The sequence below is a fragment of the Doryrhamphus excisus genome, chromosome 20, assembly GCF_030265055.1.
Source record: "Doryrhamphus excisus isolate RoL2022-K1 chromosome 20, RoL_Dexc_1.0, whole genome shotgun sequence".
NCBI classification, from domain to species: domain Eukaryota; kingdom Metazoa; phylum Chordata; class Actinopteri; order Syngnathiformes; family Syngnathidae; genus Doryrhamphus; species Doryrhamphus excisus.
Genome location: NC_080485.1, coordinates 16,308,340 through 16,328,690, shown reverse-complemented (window position 1 = coordinate 16,328,690; position 20,351 = coordinate 16,308,340). Strand labels below are relative to the sequence as shown.

General features: G+C 44.2%; 1 protein-coding gene across 37 annotated transcripts in view; it reads right to left on the bottom strand.

Annotated features, from left to right (window-relative positions):
• Positions 1-20,351, bottom strand: part of LOC131108032 (calcium-activated potassium channel subunit alpha-1a) — a 159,843-nt gene that overhangs the window by 97,088 nt on the left and 42,404 nt on the right. The window lies entirely within an intron of this gene.

The window sequence follows — 20,351 nt, the reverse complement described above, 5'->3', positions numbered from 1 at the left end:
AAAGACCAGGAAAGACCAGGAAAGACCAGGAAAGACCAGGAAAAACCAGGAAAAACCAGGAAAAACCAGGAAAGAAAGACCAGGAAAGACCAGGAAAGAAAGACCAGGAAAGAAAGACCAGGAAAGACCAGGAAAGAAAGACCAGGAAAGACCAGGAAAGAAAGACCAGGAAAGAAAGACCAGGAAAGACCAGGAAAAACCAGGAAAGACCAGGAAAGACCAGGAAAGACCAGGAAAGACCAGGAAAGCTGCTGTTTTTAATGCTTTTCAAACACGCCGGTCAAAGATCCTGTAACTGACAGGAGCAACCTGCTGCCCAAAAGTTTGTCGCTTCAAGTTCAGAAGAGCCTTCAGAGGCCGCATGTGACCCCCCCCCCCCCCCCCAAAAGGGGCAGCACTCAGGTTGATGGAAGTTGGTCTGTGGAGGATAAAATGCTTGAAAACTTCAAGTGTGCATAGAACAGAGAGGTCCGCGTCCTGGACGGCATCCTCGTGACCTTGAAGGCGTTGCATAGAACTAAGGAAGTGACAGCACGGCGAGGCCGCGAGAGGAGATAAAAGCCCGAGATGACGACAGGAGATGAAGGGATGAGGGAATATTGTGGATCCGCCCCCGGTGGGATGTGACGAGCACGAGGAGGTAGAAAATGGCTCGTGGCGGAGACAGAATGAGAGCAGCTGAAGGGGGGGGGGGGGGGGGGGGGTATTACAGCATGTCCTCTAAGGCGCGGCGACGTGCTTCAATGCCACGCCGCGTGCACGTCCGCGCTCTCGTTCCGTCCACCTCCGGGGGCGCTGTGTCCGCGGGACAGAGAGGGAGGACCCCCGACCAGCAGCAAAATGATGAGAGGGTACGTGAGACCCGCCCGCCATGACGCCGCTGATAAGACGCCATTATGCAGATGCATCGGCGCTGCGGGCTTCTATTATTTCCACTCAGAGCGTTCATCCGCGACCGCCACGCCAGCCACGTATCACGACTTTACGCAGGCGGGGGGGGGGGGGGGGGGGGGGGGGCACATGACGTTTAACCAACAACGGCTCTAATGTTTAAAACTGTATCTGGAAGGTGGTAAACGTGTTTTCTATGTCTTAAATGTCCTACTTTCTGATATTATTATGTCTACTATATTGGGTAATAGGAGTGTAAATGTGACTATAGGGGTGTTAGTTCATGTCTAGAGGGCTCTAATGTTTAAAACTGTATCTGGAAGGTAGTAAACGTGTTTTCTATGTCTTAAATGTCCTACTTTCTGATATTATTATGTCTACTACATCAAGTAATGGGAGTGTAAAGGTGACTATAGGGGTGTTAGTTCATACCTGGAGGGCTCTGATGTTTAAAACTGTATTTAGAAGGTAGTAAACGTGTTTTCTATGTCTTAAATGTCCTACTTTCTGATATTATTATGTCTACTACATCAAGTAATAGCAGTGTAAAGGTGACTATAGGGGTGTTAGTTCATGTCTAGAGGGCTCAAATGTTTAAAACTGTATTTGGAAGGTGGTAAACATGTTTTCTATGTCTTAAATGTCCTACTTTCTGATATTATTATGTCTACTACATCAAGTAATAGGAGTGTAAATGTGACTATAGGGGTGTTAGTTCATGTCTAGAGGGCTCTAATGTTTAAAACTGTATTTGGAAGGTGGTAAATGTGTTTTCTGTGTCTTAAATGTCCTACTTTCTGATATTATTATGTCTACTACATCAAGCAATAGGAGTGTAAAGGTGACTATAGGGGTGTTAGTTCATACCTGGAGGGCTCTAATGTTTAAAACTGTATTTAGAAGGTAGTAAATGTGTTTTCTCTGTCTTAAATGTCCTACTTTCTGATATTATTATGTCTACTACATCAAGTAATAGGAGTGTAAAGGTGACTATAGGGGTGTTAGTTCATACCTGGAGGGCTCTAATGTTTAAAACTGTATTTAGAAGGTAGTAAATGTGTTTTCTATGTCTTAAATGTCCTACTTTCTGATATTATTATGTCTACTATATTGGGTAATAGGAGTGTAAAGGTGACTATAGGGGTGTTAGTTCATACCTGGAGGGCTCTAATGTTTAAAACTGTATTTGGAAGGTGGTAAATGTGTTTTCTATGTCTTAAATGTCCTACTTTCTGATATTATTATGTCTACTACATCAAGTAATAGGAGTGTAAAGGTGACTATAGGGGTGTTAGTTCATACCTGGAGGGCTCTAATGTTTAAAACTGTATTTGGAAGGTAGTAAACGTGTTTTCTATGTCTTATATGTACTACTTTCTGATATTATTATGTCTACTACATCAAGTAATAGGAGTGTAAAGGTGACTATAGGGGTGTTAGTTCATACCTGGAGGGCTCTAATGTTTAAAACTGTATCTGGAAGGTGGTAAACGTGTTTTCTATGTCTTAAATGTCCTACTTTCTGATATTATTATGTCTACTACATCAAGTAATAGGAGTGTAAAGGTGACTATAGGGGTGTTAGTTCATACCTGAAGGGCTCTAATGTTTAAAACTGTATTTAGAAGGTAGTAAACATGTTTTCTATGTCTTAAATGTCCTACTTTCTGATATTATTATGTCTACTATATTAGGTAATAGGAGTGTAAAGGTGACTATAGGGGTGTTAGTTCATACCTGAAGGGCTCTAATGTTTAAAACTGTATTTAGAAGGTAGTAAACATGTTTTCTATGTCTTAAATGTCCTACTTTCTGATATTATTATGTCTACTATATTAGGTAATAGGAGTGTAAAGGTGACTATAGGGGTGTTAGTTCATACCTGGAGGGCTCTAATGTTTAAAACTGTATCTGGAAGGTAGTAAACGTGTTTTCTATGTCTTAAATGTCCTACTTTCTGATATTATTATGTCTACAATATTGGGTAATAGGAGTGTAAAGGTGACTATAGGGGTGTTAGTTCATACCTGAAGGGCTCTAATGTTTAAAACTGTATTTGGAAGGTGGTAAACGTGTTTTCTATGTCTTAAATGTCCTACTTTCTGATATTATTATGTCTACTATATTGGGTAATAGGAGTGTAAAGGTGACTATAGGGGTGTTAGTTCATACCTGGAGGGCTCTAATGTTTAAAACTGTATCTGGAAGGTAGTAAACGTGTTTTCTATGTCTTAAATGTCCTACTTTCTGATATTATTATGTCTACTACATCAAGTAATAGGAGTGTAAAGGTGACTATAGGGGTGTTAGTTCATACCTACAGGGCTCTAGTGGTGTTAAAAACATATTCCTTTGAATATGTCTACAAAAATATTCCTTTGATAAATAAGGAATCCTACTCTTTATTAAATGAGTGTATGGCTGTTACATCATAACAACAACAAGTTGCCTCCAAACACCTTCATGGAAGCATGGATGGTGGCTGGGTGCTTTTGGATGCGGCTGTCTGCATCGAGCGCAGCGGTCTTGGCATTTGAACGCGCACCACCACCACCTCTCATCCCATTAGCAGTCGACCCACGCCAAGAAAAGGAGGCGAGAGAGGAAGTTTGCTGTCATTGTTTGGCGCTTTTTTCCTTCTCCATCTGCTCAGCCCGCCATCATGCCTACAGGTCGCTGCACCGTTATCGGAGCGCCATTGCGGGCCTGCAATCTTGTTATGTTGCTTTAAGCACGGCATAAATCATACATCAGCCTTGCCACACTTGCTGATGTCAAACCGTTATCACGCCAACGTTATTCAAATGAGTATTAAAATGTAATGACTTTTGAGGCTAAAGACCAAAAACGATTAAACTGAAACATATCTGCTCTTTGTTTCATTCAGATGTTCTTCCATGTCTTCAGACCTGGAGTCGTCCCTGGTTTATAGTGGTTAACTGGTCCCAACTGGTCCCAACTCCCCACGATACAGTGTCCCCTCGCGCTATGGAGGATCATGGAGTCGCTGTTTCGCTGATTTTTTGTAGTATTTCTTATTTTTATTCCAGAACACCATTACAGGTGGAGCCTGGCCCTTTAAGAAGAATTGTATTGTGGGAAGTTGAGTGCCTCTCTCTTCCGTCTGCTCTTCCATTGTTTTGTGCTTCCTGGTTGGCTGTACACTACTGTCAATCAATCCCAATACGACATATCGCTTGTTTCTCACTACGTTTGTACTAATATCATCCACGTGACGTAGCGAGGGGGTGATAATCGAACCGTGATGTGGGACGGCTGCCTATGAAAATAAGCGATCCGCACCAAAGTACCGGACCAGCGTTCCGAACCCCAAGTCCACTACGAACGCCAACTTAAAATCGAGATTCCCATGAAACAAGCTGATGTTGTTCATTCCGGCTTCTTTTCTTCCAGCATCTTCAAAGCTCCCATCCTCCCTCCGCCGACCCCGCCCCCACCCCCGCCCCCACCCGCACCCCCCAAGGGAGGCTACGTTTCATCTGGGAGGAGAAGCGGCAGTGACACTATCTTTATCTAATTAAATCGCGGTTTCGTTTAATTTCCTGAAGGTTAATGAGAAGTTTATCATCCGCGTCGGAGCTCGCTTTGGCACGCTAGCGTCATGTAGCGCCTCCTGATAAGGGCAGACGCTCGCCCACGTGCTTGCTAGCAGCAAGGTTAAACCCGCCACCAGGATTCTGTTAGTACACTTCGGACCAAGGCTGGTGTCTGGGTGCCTGGGTGCCTGGGTGCCTGGGTGCCCGGACCCCGACCCGCCGGCGGAGCGGCTGGAACCTTCTCAGTGATCTTCCAGCAGCACTCAGAGTCATCAAATATTAAAAAGCAAGTAGAAAGAATCCAGCGCTATAATCAGGTCCTCCATACGCTCGAGTAGGCTTGAGATGTGTGCGCGAGGTTGATTTGCGAGCGGTTTCTGTGTCTTCCTCGCCCCCCGGGGTCCATGCCGTATTAATAATCCCACTCTAGTCATGTAGTCATTCTGTGGATAATTCATAGCTCTTCTATTTTCAACTCAAAGACGAGCATCCACTCTTTGACACCACATGACATCATCACATGACCTTCATCAGCTGAGCCGAGCGCCGCGTCGGCGTCCAGTAGCCCCGCCTCTCACCATCTCTCCGCCGCCTGTGTGATTGATTGTTGAGCGGCGGTGACGCCGCTGATTCCTGTTCGATATCGGTCCGTTGGTGAAAAGTTCAACCTGCTTGCTGTCTGCAAGGCAATTAGCTCGACGGGAACAAGGCTCGGGCCTCGCCTTACCACAACAGGAAGTGCAATAAAGCGGCTTTGTGTACGAGGTTTGCCACCACCTGATTATTATTATTATTATTATTTATTGTTTTTTTTCTTTCTTTTAGTCATGATTGCTTTTTGGGGATTTTTATTTTATTATTTTTAATTTGAATTGGGTTGCACGGCGGTCAAGTGGTTAGCGCGCAGACCTCACAGTTAGGATATTAGGGTTCAATTCCACCCTCGGGCATCTCTGTGTGGAGTTTGCATGTTCTCCCCGTGCATGCGTGGGTTTTCTCCGGATACTCCGGTTTCCTCCCACATTCCAAAAACATGCTAGGTTAATTAGCCACTCCAAATTGTCCATAGGTATGAATGTGAGTGTGAATGGTTGTTTGTCTATATGTGCCCTGTGATTGGCTGGCCCCGCCTCTCGCCCGAAGACAGCTGGGATAGGCTCCAGCACCCCCACAACCCTGGTAGAAAATTAATGAATGGATGAATAATTTGAATTGTCATATTTATTACTTAATTTTCATATTTCTTCTTATTAGATGATTAATGTATTTTTATTATAATAAATATAGCTTTTCCAGAGGTTGCCATGGTGATATGCCCTGGTGGGAAGAGCCCAGGCTGCTCAGTTATGATAAACAATAACCAGGAAACAATAAAATACTTCCTATAGACACCTTCACCCGTGTACATGATCGTCGTTCAGTCGCCTTCATTAAAGATGAATCAAGAGCAAAGCAACATGGCGGCGTTCATCCCGCCAATGATGTCATGGAAAGTGTGAGCGGCGTGTCGGAGAGGTGAAGTGCTTTTGGGCAATCCCACGGAGGAAAGGCAGCGTCCCAGTGGGGGTAAACGGATCTGAAGCCGCGCTAAGCAGATGGTCCCTCTTCTGCTGACGCCCCCGATTATGCGGCACCCCGCCCCCGGTGACGACAGGTGCGACCCGACAATGTGACTTACTGGTGCACATGGAAAACCAGTTGCTGTGGTTTTGCACTTCGCACTTGTTGTGTGAACACGTGGTTGCCGGTTCGATCCTCGGTCGGTGAATAGATGTCAACACTGCCGTCTCATACGACATTTCGGGAACGTCTACTGAAATGACCTCATCTTATATTACGTAATATTGTATTTGAAATGGAATATCGAGGTATACTGCAAGTATTTTACTTTCTTTTTTTGATATTGTTACACATTTTATCCCTCCAGAATAGGACAGGCCAGGCCGTGAACACACAAGAGGATTAAATAGGTTTCTGTTTCTTCCTGCTGCTTATAAATATGATGTTGCTCATGACGCCAAAACACGTCCATCTTGACATATCGTCTCCAGCTGCGGCTATCACTGCCAGTAAAACGTATCATACTCCTCACAGCTCCGCGGGGTGTTAGCCAACGTTATCGTTATTCCCGGGAATATTCTTTCTCCATGTGCCTTCAAGGCTGCGTTCGTTTGCACCTGAGTGTTACTCAGAAACAATAACTAACAATACTCGGGTTCCCTGAGTGTTCTCCGCATGAATTGCTAGCAAAACATGGATTGCTGTCACTCGCCTTTCTCGTCTCTCTGACAGCTTGAGTCAGGAGATCCATAAACATCAACCAAAACATGGCAACCCGTCTCTGCTACCTCCATAGGGGCCTTCATGTGAAGTGAGGCGATCCATGCCTCCGTTTGCTGCTGCAATAATAACCTGTCCGCCCTATGAAGCCGAGGTACGGATGCAGCCGACCCCATCGGCATGCATCCCACCCTGCATCCCACCCTGCATCCCACCCTGCATCCCACTCGGCTCCTCTCCGGCCGTGACTCAGACCTGCCGATGTATGGAGAGGCTGAGCCAGACGGAGAAGTGGAGGCAGCAGCGGACTTGCGGCATCATAAAGTCCGCTCCTTGGGAAACAGGAAGAAGAAAAGTTGAGTATGGAGAAGGTGGAGCGTCATCAGTCCCCACGAGGAAACGGTCTTAAAGGTTTAGCCACCGTGGGAGGATTAAATCTCCGACTGAGCGACAGTCAGGATTTCTTTCCTCAAAGAATCCCAAGATCATTCCAATGTCATTCCGTGGATAATGAGGAACCCGGGGAAAAAAAGAACTGACTTCCCGTTTTCTTATCGAGGAAGGAACCCGGCGCTTGAAGGCACATCAGAAATGCTGCGAGTGGGCGTGCGAGTGCATGAGTTGGTCAAAAACACTCGCTGGTGACGGAAGCTTGGCAAAAAGGCAGGAGAAGCTTTATTTGGGAATGATGCGGCGGTGAAGGAAAACGTGGATTACTCTAATACGCGTACATCTTCATTCGACATGAAACGCTCGTCCCTCACCTCGTGGCGGCTTTACGCTACCGTGCTTTAAAAACATACTACTGCTTTAGTGCTCCAATACGGCCTTTTATTCGTCACAAAGTACATCAAAAATGTTGCTACCCAAATTTAGCATCGCCAATTATAAAAACGACTAAATGGACTAAAATACAATTACAGCCATGTTGAAATAATGGATGTAGTATTCCACTTTGGTCACTAGGGGTCAGTCATTCTTCTTTGAGACACACAAGCATCAGACCGGAACAACAGGCTTTTATTGCAGGTTCAAACGACCTCACAACAGACGCAAAAATAATAATAATAATGATAATAATAATGATAATAATAATGATAATAATAATAATGATAATGATGATGATGATGATGATGATGATGATGATGATGATGATGATGATGATGATGATGATGATGATGATGATGATGATGATGATGATGATGATGATGATGATGATAATGATGATGATAATGATAATGATAATGATAATGATAATGATAATGATAATAATAATAATAATAATAATAATAATAATAATAATAATAATAATAATAATAATAATAATAACAACAACATAATCACCATAATAACAACACAGGCTTCTGTTGTGTTGCTAAAGCTGAGGCTTGTTTTCGCTGATTATATCGACCGTATTGGGGAATAGGAGTGTAGAAGTGACTATAGGGTTGTTATATCATGGGCTCTAATCATATTATAAGACCCATTTAGAAGATCCTGTACACGTTTTCTATGCAACAACTACAAAAGTACCGTATTTCCTGTATTTACTTCCTTTGGAGTACAAGTCAAGTGGAGTACACGGAAAGTCAACTCTCACTCAGTGGTTTGGTCCGTGAAGTACCGTATTTCCTGGACTATAAGTCGCTTTGGAGTATAATTCAAGTGGCGTACACGTCGAGGTCCGGAAAGTCAACTCTCACTGAGTGGTTTGGTCCGTGAAGTACTGTATTTTCTGGACTATAAGTCACTCCGTAGTATAAGTCGCACCAGGCCAAAAATACATAATTAGGTATAAAAAACATACATAAGTCGCACTGGAGTATAAGTGGTATTTTTTGCGGGTAATTTAATTTCCAAACTACTTGACCAAAACAGACATTACGTCCTCTTGGAAGGCAAGTTCTAACAATAAAAGAATAAAAGATGCAAGATATGCTAACACAATGCTTATTCAGCTACACAAAAAATAAACATGAACACAAAAGGTGTCCAGTGTTTATGGAACATAAATACTTTTTTCATTTATAAGTCGCTCTGGAGTATAAGTTGCAGGAACAGCCAACCTATTTAAAAAATAAGGAAGGCTACTTTGTGGAATTATGGTCAGGTGTGTAACCGGTTAATAAACAAGAAATGCAGTCAGAAAGAGTAGTCAGTGTACAGCTTGTCCAGTCAAATACATTTACTACCACTGAAAGCTTTTCTGCTGGCGTCTGAGAAGGAGAGTCAGCTCCTTGATGGCCCTGCGCCATCACACGGCAGTTGTGATGGAAAAGTGCGAGGCGTGTACGCGGGGGTTCGGGTGTGGTTAGGATAATCGCTGCATCGACATCCCGGATGATATTCCATTGACAGCTAGCGCGGCCACGAATAGCTGCGGTGTCGGATGTCAAAGGTTGTGACAGAGCCTCGCCGTGGGGTCGGGAACGGCTCGCCATGGCAGGCCTTTAATCAGCGAGGGCCGTAGAGAGGTTACAGGAAGTGAAGCGGCGTGGACTAGATCAGGCCAATCTGCAGAGACAGCACTTTTGGCTTTGGCGGAACTTTTAAGGAAGGCATCATGACTGAAGAGGAAAGGCATATTGCTGACGAGCGCCACTATCCCGAGCACCGCAGTCACGGCCCCGCTATTAGCATTTTGCTAATGTGCTCTGTCCCTGTCGTTTTGGATGCAAGTGGTGATGCAGCAAGTTGCGATGATCCATTAGGAGCGCGTCATCCCCGTGTCAATCAAGCGCCCGTGCCTGGGGCTGGGCTGTCATGACAACCACGAGCGCTTGTCTTGGAGGTGACAGGAAGCTGCGAATGTGACAAACACAAAGAAATGTCTGCATGGCCTCCACGTATCTGCTGGCGGTCTTGTGTGCTACACGGTCATCTCATCTGTCATGGCGTCTTCTCAGCAGAGAAAAACGCTAGCAAAAAAGAAAAATAAAGTCTGCGAAGATCCCGACCACGGTCAACCTCAGAGACTGAAGCAAAAAGGTCAGATTTTAATTATCTAATAGCAGAGACGAGCGGCGTAAAGCTGCAGCCGCTTCCTCGCAATTAGCTAAGTGATTCCTCACAAGAGGCTCCAAAAGCAAGCGCAGCAGGCGCCGCGATCCAGGCTTCGGGAAAACAGTGTGGAACGGCACGGGGCGGAACTCGGCTCTGAGGTCAAAGGTCGTTTGCTTTTGGCTATAAAATGCAAAACATGATAAAACGGTTTAAACAGAATACAATTCTCAAATAAATCAATTTATTACTAAAATTAATAGAAATAAATAAATAAATAAATTTACATATAAAATAAAAAAATATTATAAATAAATATATATAAATACAGTAAATATTTTGTCTTTGTTAAAATAACGAGTCAACAATTCATAAACATCCTGATGTTTGTGCCGCATAGAAATGTGCAACTTTCTCAATTGGGTCTTTTTTGGGAAGATTCATTGATATTCTTATTTAACCTGTCTTACTTGTTAGGAGAACATGTTCTGTTTGTTTTTATGTTTTTGATAGAAATGTTTCAAATCAATAAGACATCTTGTAGTATCTACAGTACGCATCACATACATGAATACTGCAGTACAAATAGACCATGCGTGTGGGACTGAGCCGGTCCAGAACTTGAGGTCCGGCTGGCAAATGGACTGGTTAATAGACGGGAGAGAAACGCCAAGGCGTAATGAGTCACCGCCGCAGAAAGGCTCCGAGTGCCATGACGGGCCCCGACAGGTGGGGGCGGGAGGGAATTTATTTATGGGGCCAGCATGGACACCTGTACCATTTGAGCGCGGTGAAATTGTCCCCCGTGTGCTGTAAATTGTAAAGCAATAGAGGAGGGGTCAATGAGTGGGACAAAAAAGTGGGACCGCCTGGTGGGCACGGTGGGGGGGGGGGGGGCAAATAACCTTCATGTGGAGGCTCGGCTTTATCGCGCCGCAAACACTCGCCGACTGGCTGAAAGCACACTCCGTGCTGCACTCCTTGTTTACTCCTACCGTACAATTCCTATCACCGGCACCTCCGGAAAACTTCCAATACAGTTTCTCAGAACTCCCATCTTTCCAGTACGTCGTCTGAAGGGATAATACTACAGAAAATACACTTGGATGTACTTCTCAGTGTATACTCAACTTGTCCAGCAAACATGGTAGAGGACAGGATGCTGCTTCAGAATGTCAACACACACGTCGGCCTTTCTCTTTATGAACCGCAGCTCCCCGACGCCGGCAGCCCTCGAGGCCGCGACTCGACCGCCACCGTGCTCCACTATCGGCAATACGAGTATCTTACTACTCACTTGTGTTGCCAGCTATTTAGACAATGTTGCATGTTGAGCAAGCTGTACAGTGACTACTCTAGGACATAAGTCCAGTCCTTCATAGTCCTTCATATGTTCCAGGACCAACACGGAAATTCAGTCAATAAATAAATAAATGGAACATTTTCATAGTAAGAGCAAATAAAACCTGTTTATGATTTCCTAAATATGTTTTTTTTAAATTATTAGAGCCTCGTAAACATGACATAACACCCCTATAGTCACCTTTACACAATCATTCATTGTTTACACCACATTAGGCAACTCTTATCTAGTCTCCAGTTTTGCAGGCACCAGAGACGGCGACCTAACAGGCTAACAAGCTAGCGAGCTAACCAGTTAGCCTGAAATTGATTTCTCCTAAACTTGAGAATCGAAAAACTTACCACTTCCACACCACTGAAATGTGGTCACTGCCTATAAAAGCACCAAATTCTGTGATATATTGATAAGACAATATCCACGACAAAAAGTAGAGGATAGAACAAGGAAATTACAAAATAACAAGGTACTCCAATACAATACAAGGTACTCTTCCGATGCTAACATGTATAAGTCTATATTGTGTCTTATTTTGTCTTATGTCTGTGGTGCTAGGAGTGTAAAGTTAACCATAGGGTTGTTACTTCATGTCTACAGGGCTCTAATAATATTAAAAGCCTATTGAAACTGGATTGGCTTCTATTGCAGGTCTGAATGGCCCAATTGATCATCATCTACTGCACCTATTTCTACATCTACGTGTACATCTATGTCGATGCGTTTTCATCCTGGAAGAAGCAGGGCTGACTTCCCACAGATGACCGATGGCCACAGCAGCCATAAATCCCGATGACCCGGGCCGCTAAATCACAGGCTGGAACCAAAACCACAATAACAAACGGCCAGTTGATTGCATGAAGCCATTAAAGCAAACGTACACAAAAACACAGCGATATATTTCACTTTCCTCCGCGTGAACGCAATAACATTTGTTACGATAAACATGCCAAACGCGCCCTCCTGTTCTGATGGTAAAATGGCTACTTTAAATAAAGATCCATGTCCTGCATTGGACCACAATGAGGGGGACAGTACCTGCCAGGCTTACTTTGAGCAACGCCAATAAGATGATATTCATAGAAGCGACCACACCCCTCGGCCTCTGGCTGTGAATCAGCCATCAATATTTCATAGAGATCAGTTATGAAAAAAACATGCCTCTTGAAGGCAACCTGTGAATCCTCCTCCATGTTTGTCCGCCAAGGAGACGTTGGCATGAACCTTCACCCACTCGCTCGCTCCCCGCGCTGCTGCAGGGTCTCTTCCTGGGCATGGAACGCTATTCAGCACCATTCCGAGGATCCCGGGCCGTGCCAATCCTATTGATATCGATCGGGCTGATAAATGACGGCAAATAACGGATGAGCTGGCGAAACAAAAACAACTGGGAGAACAAGAGGAAGGACAGTGAGACAACCGAGGGGGGGGGGCAAAATTTAGTTTCATTAAGGCGGAGGAAAAGCGGAACGTCATGGATGGAAGATGGTGGAAGATGGATTGGAAAAATTGGATCTGGATGCGGGGATCGATCGTTTATTTCAAAGTGCAACATGACCGACTTGTGGACACATGAATGCACCGGTATTTGGTCACATGATCAGAAGTTTGTCGGGGTGTACCTGAAGGCGTGGCCACTGCCAACATGGAATAAAAATGTCCCAGTTCCTGTTCTTCATCTTCCAGTTCCTGAGTGCTCGATATGAAGATGTGTGTGAATGCTCACGAACACACACGCTCTGCTCAACGCATCGATGCAAGAACCTCAAGCATGCAATGATGCAATATATGCACACAAAAAGGGGGCCTGCAGGACGCGGGACGCGGGATGCGGGACGCCGCCAGTTATTTTCATGCAGCGGGATGAAACCGTTGTCACGACGCAGGAGTCGGGGCTGTTTTGACAGCTGTACCCATGCTGAGGAGTTTGCTGACAGCAATAAATTAGTTCCACACACTCCACGGGAAAGCGTAATCAGCTAGGCTAAACACACACACACACACACACACACACACTGGAAACACTGCGGCATGCAAACAAGGAGCCATCCTCGTTAAACGCGTAGACCGTACAGCGAGGAGAGGATGGACACGTTCACACGGGACTCATGGAAATCAAATCTGGGTGTAAAAACAGGAAGCCAGGCGGTCCGAGGGTGTTGAGGTAAACATACCTTGGAATCCCGCACAACCCTGAGTGACAGCTGTTGTCCAAGCAGGGAGGGGGGGCAATCCCAGGGAGCGAACGGGAGCGCATTCACACTCATTTTCATCACCGTGGGACGTTCGAGGACACGCGGCAAACACGGTACAAACGCACACGCAGTGTCTTTGCACGCTTGGCACGGCTGCCAAAACACAATGCACGCTCGCCGTTTCCGTTCCCCTTGAGGACGGTCATGAACGCATCGCAGCTAATATCATCAAATCATGTCTACAGCGAGAGAACACCAAATATCAGCTACCAGGTACAGCAAGACGACAAACAATCAGCACTTTTTCCTTCAAGATTGATTTCATATGATTCGGATTTTTGCTAAAATGCTCGCCTCAGCGTTTGTGCATTAGCTCGCTTTTTGGTCAATATCGCACCGAATAATAGCACCCTCCATATTGGTGACTTTTTTTATTAACTTCCGGGTATCTGGAACTATGGAAGCCTGTTTCCGCCACTGAAGAAAAAATTATCCCAATAGTAAAATAATGAGATAAAAAGTCAAAATTTTGAGATAAGAAAGTCGAAATTATGAGATAAAACATCATAATAATGAGATACAAAGTCAAAATTCTGAGATAGTCAAAATTATGAGATAAAAAGTCGAAATAATGAGATAAAAAGTCAAAATTTTGAGATAAGAAAGTCAAAATTATGAGATAAAACATCATAATAATGAGATAAAAAGTCAAAATTCTGAGATAGTGAAAATTATGAGATAAAAAGCCGAAATAATGAGATAAAAAGTCAAAATTTTGAGATAAGAAAGTCCAAATTATGAGATAAAACATCATAATAATGAGATAAAAAGTCAAAATTCTGAGATAGTGAAAATTATGAGATAAAAAGCCGAAATAATGAGATAAAAAGTCAAAATTTTGAGATAAGAAAGTCCAAATTATGAGATAAAACATCATAATAATGAGATAAAACATCATAATAATGAGATAAAACATCATAATAATGAGATAAAAAGTCAAAATTCTGAGATAGTCAAAATTATGAGATAAAAAGCCGAAATAATGAGATAAAAAGTCAAAATTTTGAGATAAGAAAGTCAAAATTATGAGATAAAACATCATAATAATGAGATAAAACATCATAATAATGAGATAAAAAGTCAAAATTCTGAGATAGTCAAAATTATGAGATAAAAAGCCGAAATAATGAGATAAAAAGTCAAAATTTTGAGATAAGAAAGTCGAAATTATGAGATAAAACATCATAATAATGAGATAAAACATCATAATAATGAGATAAAAAGTCAAAATTCTGAGATAGTCAAAATTATGAGATAGATAGTCAAAATTATGAGATAAAAAGCCGAAATAATGAGATAAAAAGTCAAAATTTTGAGATAAGAAAGTCCAAATTATGAGATAAAACATCATAATAATGAGATAAAACATCATAATAATGAGATAAAAAGTCAAAATTCTGAGATAGTCAAAATTATGAGATAGATAGTCAAAATTATGAGATAAAAAGCCGAAATAATGAGATAAAAAGTCAAAATTTTGAGATAAGAAAGTCAAATTATGAGATAAAACATCATAATAATGAGATAAAACATCATAATAATGAGATAAAAAGTCAAAATTCTGAGATAGTCAAAATTATGAGATAAAAAGCCAAAATAATGAGATAAAAAGTCAAAATTTTGAGATAAGAAAGTCAAAATTATGAGATAGTAAGTCATAATAATGAGACAAAAAGTGGAAATAATAGCGATATGGATATACTCCAATATGGAGATAGCTTTGTAGAAGAGTCACAGCAGCAGTAACATGGATTGTGAGTACTACATTGAGGAGTACTTTAAGTGTGACTTTACTAATGATGAAAATACTTCATTTGCTGGTGAATTGTACTAAGCAAACATTAGAAATAATTTTGAGGCATGGGAATAATAAAATGGACGTGGCGGTTGACAACTTTTAATCTCAAAATTTCGACTTTCTATCTCGTAATTTCGATTTACCATTGTGATTTTTTTTTCCAGTGGCGGAAACAGGCTTCCATATGGAACAGATATATTGGAATTACATGATTTCCTATTTCCTAAGACGGTCCAGCAATCATATCCACGTCTGAAATAGCAGACCCAACAAAAGGTGGGCACGTCTGCACGGGGAGACAATGACCTTTATTTGTTACGGTTAGCACGTATGCGGGGGGGGGCGGGGGGGGGGGGCACAGATGTGCAGTATATGAGACGATAGAGGTCGATATGCAACGTGTGGACGGACGGGATGGCAGAGGGATGACCGTGGGCTTTAGGGAGCGTTCCATGTGAACAGATGGTCCCCGGTTGCCGCCCAAGATCCCATTAAGAAAGATGGCGGGACCTGACCTATTTCTGGAAACGAGCATGCAGACCGTGCAAATCCACCGTGCGGGGGAGATTGGACAATATCTACATTTGGAGGTTATAATCCTCACTGTTTTTCTTGGACATTATGGGATTACATACATTGTCGGCGTAACAATAACGCAGGAATCAATTAGTCGAGAGCGGCGCAGAAAAGGAATCCGAGGCCACCCGTGCATTTCCCTCGGACGCCGTGCCCTTGAGCGTCTAATGAGGTCTGTGGTCGGCGGAGCGACTGAACTGATGGCTTGTCGGGGGCTCCGTGAGGCATTCGGAGGTGCGGTGGCCTTTCGCCAACATGAAGCCATCTTGCGTGGACAGCTGTCTCACGGGGGCACTTCCTACTTAAGACAGAGTGGCTTCCTGGTGGGCCCACACAGGACTCAGGGGGTCCTCTCACTCGGCCAATGCTACCGTGCCTCGGGTAGCGTACGCATCACAATGGATTCCATTTTATAGAGCGCTACACAGTAAATTAATCCCGTGAATCCTTGACTCCTCATCACACACTGGTGGTACTAATCCACACCTGTGGATTACCTGGGGTCATCTGACAGGAACACAGGCGCCAATTCGTGCCTACGGCCTCTCCGACCACCACCAAACATTCAATCACCAGTGTGGGTGAAGTGCCTTGCCCAGGTACACAACAGCAGTGACTGGTTAATGGGAGTGGGAATCGAACCAACAACCTTGGTTTTTCTGAAAAACATGCCCTGTTTTCCTGAACCACTGGAAGATCATCAGATGCTAACCAGAAAATGTCACCAAGCAAAATTGTGGCGTACATTTTCGACATCAACGTGAAAACATGCTAACGCTAACGCTAGCGCTAACCGAGGTTCCACCATGATGGGCTCACGGGAGGCGACCATCTTAAAAATAGCAGCAGCCGGGTAGATATAGACTCACCTCCCAGTCACCTTCCTGCTCCGTTTCGCCGCTACAGAAATCACGCGCGATTACTTTTATGAGTCCTGATGTTCCAGTGCTCAGCGTTAGCGACGCCACAATGAGCTATTCAATATTTGATGTGGCAACCGCCCAACCGGGACTGGGCGAAAAACAAAGCCACCCATAGACGGGGCTAATGTGAACATCAGTCTTTTCTTTCTTCACGTCCAAAGCACAAAGGGAGCCTAATTGAAATGAGATTTACGCTACACACGCTATGCTAACAATGAGAACTCGGACCGGGGGAACAACCAGAGATATCACACCAGACAGACTGATAAATTCCACTCCGCACGCGCGCTGAAAGAGGCTGACAACATCCAGCGCGTTTCTTTATTGGCGTTTAGAACCCGGTCCAAGCTTTAATGGCTTTCTGCTCCGCTAGCCTTCTTCCCAACGAGGTCGCTAATCACCACAATGAGCCGCTTCTCATGCAGCACATGTCTGATGCTAACGCGTATGCAGCGTGGGCGGGTATCTAATTCCGGTCTCATCAGAGAGAAACCAGCGGGGCAAAGTCCAACCAGGCATCGCAGACGACCGGCAAAACAGACCATCGAGCGTCCATTGAGCGTCCATCGATCGGCGAAGCTTGCTGGATTAGGTCGAGAGGCTACTGGGCGAAGCTGTGAGTCAGTCAGCAAGCCCGGGGCTTTACCTGGTCGGTAATTGGCCGGGAAGCCGTTAAGGTGAACAAATAAAACGAGGATGGATGTTTTTGTTTCGCTGACTGGAGGCTAACTGACGTTCCTGGGATTTGCGTCCACACTGTGCCGGATTAGTAAACGACGTGCGTAAGTCCGTCGCCCTCTCCTTCCATGGCTCGTCTAGACTTACCATGAAGGGGAATTCTGGAAAATAAGACAACTAAAAATCAGGAGGATTTTGTGAGGATTGGTAGTGTAGTGATACACGTAGCTCAACTTCAAGTAGCTAGCATGGGTGTCAACCAAAACACCGGCTGGAAAGCAATGGCTCCTCTTTTCCAGATCTGGTTCTTTTAACCAAGATTGTGATGAGGATTCCAGGATAACTTCACCTCTTCCAGCTCCATTTTCCAAATGTTTTCCATGACTGTACTAAATCGGTCAATTATTTTCCAGGTCTTCCAGGATGCACGGGAACCCTGTCCTGGTTTTCCACCAGTGCCACAGCTGTAATTAATTGGTTCTTAGTTCCGATGACGAGAAAGCAAACAGTACCTGGGATGAGTAGGGAACACCACCAAGTACGTTCCAGAGAACCAGTTTTTCAGGCATCGGGGAGGCCCCAGTCCTATTGTGTTGTATGCTGATTAATCCCAAATAGAGTCTGGGCATCTCCAGCATTCCCACCAGGTATTACCATACATCTCCACATCTCGATAAGCAAAGGAGCACGACGGCGTAACCGACATGTCCGGCGAATCCAGAGAATCAAAAACCATGAACCCACGTAGAGGTTCAGGTCTTCATGGCCTGCAGACAGAAACAGCTGCTGCTGCTACTAAACCCGGCTGGACTACAAAAGAGAGCAGCTTTGATGTAAAAATCTCTTAATGAACTTGTCAGAGTCAAACTATACAGCGTGAGGTTTGTGGGGGCCTGGCAAAGGTGGGCGGCAGGTTCCATTCTTTGGTGCCTCCAAAGGAGGACAATGGCTCTCATTCAGCGACAATGACTAGCAGCATTTTACACGTCCGACTAAAAACCTTTTCAAGAGGATTGCTTGACAACCATCAGAATACTTTATTTCAAAAGTGCTATGTAGCCGTTCCGTGTTTAGCAACGAATTAGCATTGAATATAAATAAAGAGAATATTTGCTAGGTAGAACATAGAATGACTTTCTTAATATGATTTTACCATAATTAGAGTCCAGTAGACATGAGACTCCTGATAATCACATGTCGTACAGGTCCATTGAAAACCAGTAGACCAGAGGCCACTCATTAGTCTACTACAAACTACGTCTCTGGGGGGGATCAGCCAAAACCATTTTTGGTTTTATGTTTTAATAAGATAAATCGTTTGTGTTTTAAATGGAGCCAGTGGACGGGATCAACAACCACAGGAAGTGTGACATTAGCAGCAAACCATCCCACACTGTTGGCTAGGTGAGTGGGACGATGGCCCATAAGGTGGGTCCTCAATATGGGCCAGATGACCCCCTAAATCTGAGAGACGGGATCTGAAACACCACCAACTGGGGTATGGACTTGGACTTGATATGGACTGGAGTCGGTCTCCTGCTTTAATCCCGTCTCGCACGGGAAAGAGAGAGAGAGCGTTCCTCCAGCTAGCTCAGCTTAGGCACACACCCCCTGAATGTCAGATGCCCGAGCCCCACTACACAGCAGTTGCTATGGTAACCAGCCAGGTTTCTGTGTACACGGATCCTCGTTGTAATTTTGATCTGCAGTGAAGCACTGATGGGAGTGCACGAGTCCCGCAAAAAACCACCATCCCACCTACACACACACGTAGTGCAGATACCCGCGCTATCCTGCAGGTAGAAATGTGAGCATCCACAAATGTACACATTCCACCCACATGAGGAGATACTCATTCACCTACACAGAGACCTGGCCGCCATGAACGCATCGTGACATCAAACTCGCGAGGCAGGCTTCGCCGTTCGTTACAAGGCGCTCGGGAAAGTAGGCGATATCTCCTTAAAAGCGTCTGGTTTCCCCGTTGTTGTCTCACATACATTAACGCACGGCGGCCATAAGACGAGCTGGAGCTCTCAGGAGGAGAAGGAGGAGGAGATGAAAGTGTGAGACCATGCCAGGAGATGCGGGAGCGAGAGACTCATTTTGTAAATTGACAGCTCCCTCCAGGATCCTTCATCTTCTCCGTCGCCCTCTCCTCTGCTCCGCTCGCCAAGTGTGAGGACGCTTGTCACATTCCGGAAAACTTGAACTCGGTGACAGCTCCCGGATTTGATTGGGGGCTCTTCTCTGTCCCAACTGTCACCCCACGGTGGAACCCCGCTCTTTCCGACGCTCCAGTTTTCCAGGAATAAAACACAAATATGTCTACATTTCCATACTCTGTACACAATACTTTACTTCCTACTTCCAAGCACTGCGTATTTATATACCGTGTTAGCGGAATATTTGCTTTGTTTATTTAGCACGGCTGCAAAAAAACGGTGACCATCCCGAATAATTTTATGTTTTTCAAACGTTAATTCACATTACCGTCGACAGCCACAAGAGGGCTCGCTGGGCTTGGAGTCAGTGATGTGGAATGAGATCGGGAGCTTGGTGAACTTATGTTCTTTCCGCCTTTCATCTTTGTGGTATGTTATACTATCGTGTAGTTGAATACCTCAAGTTCGACCCCAAAGCAACTTCAGAAAATTTGTCAGGCAAATATGGTTTCTTATTGCACTTATTAAATGTTTTGTGTCCATTATTCCATTTGATTGTAATAATATTTGTTATTATGATGTACTAACATGCATGTATTTCTGCTTAAATACACATTCATGTCACAATGACTTGATATGACTATCTCTTGTCTCCAAAACAAGTCCTCCACATACTGAACACCTGATTCAAATAGCCTCGAGTGCCTGGGCATGCGAGTCTGCCCTTCATTGTCTCCGACCCTGACAGGAGGAATAAATCGCCCCTCCCCCTTGCATATCTGGTTTCCTATATTGAATAGTCAGACATTTTCTCTACAAGGTGGTCTCATGTATTTTGATGTGAAATCCTTCCCTGTACACAAGCTGTAGG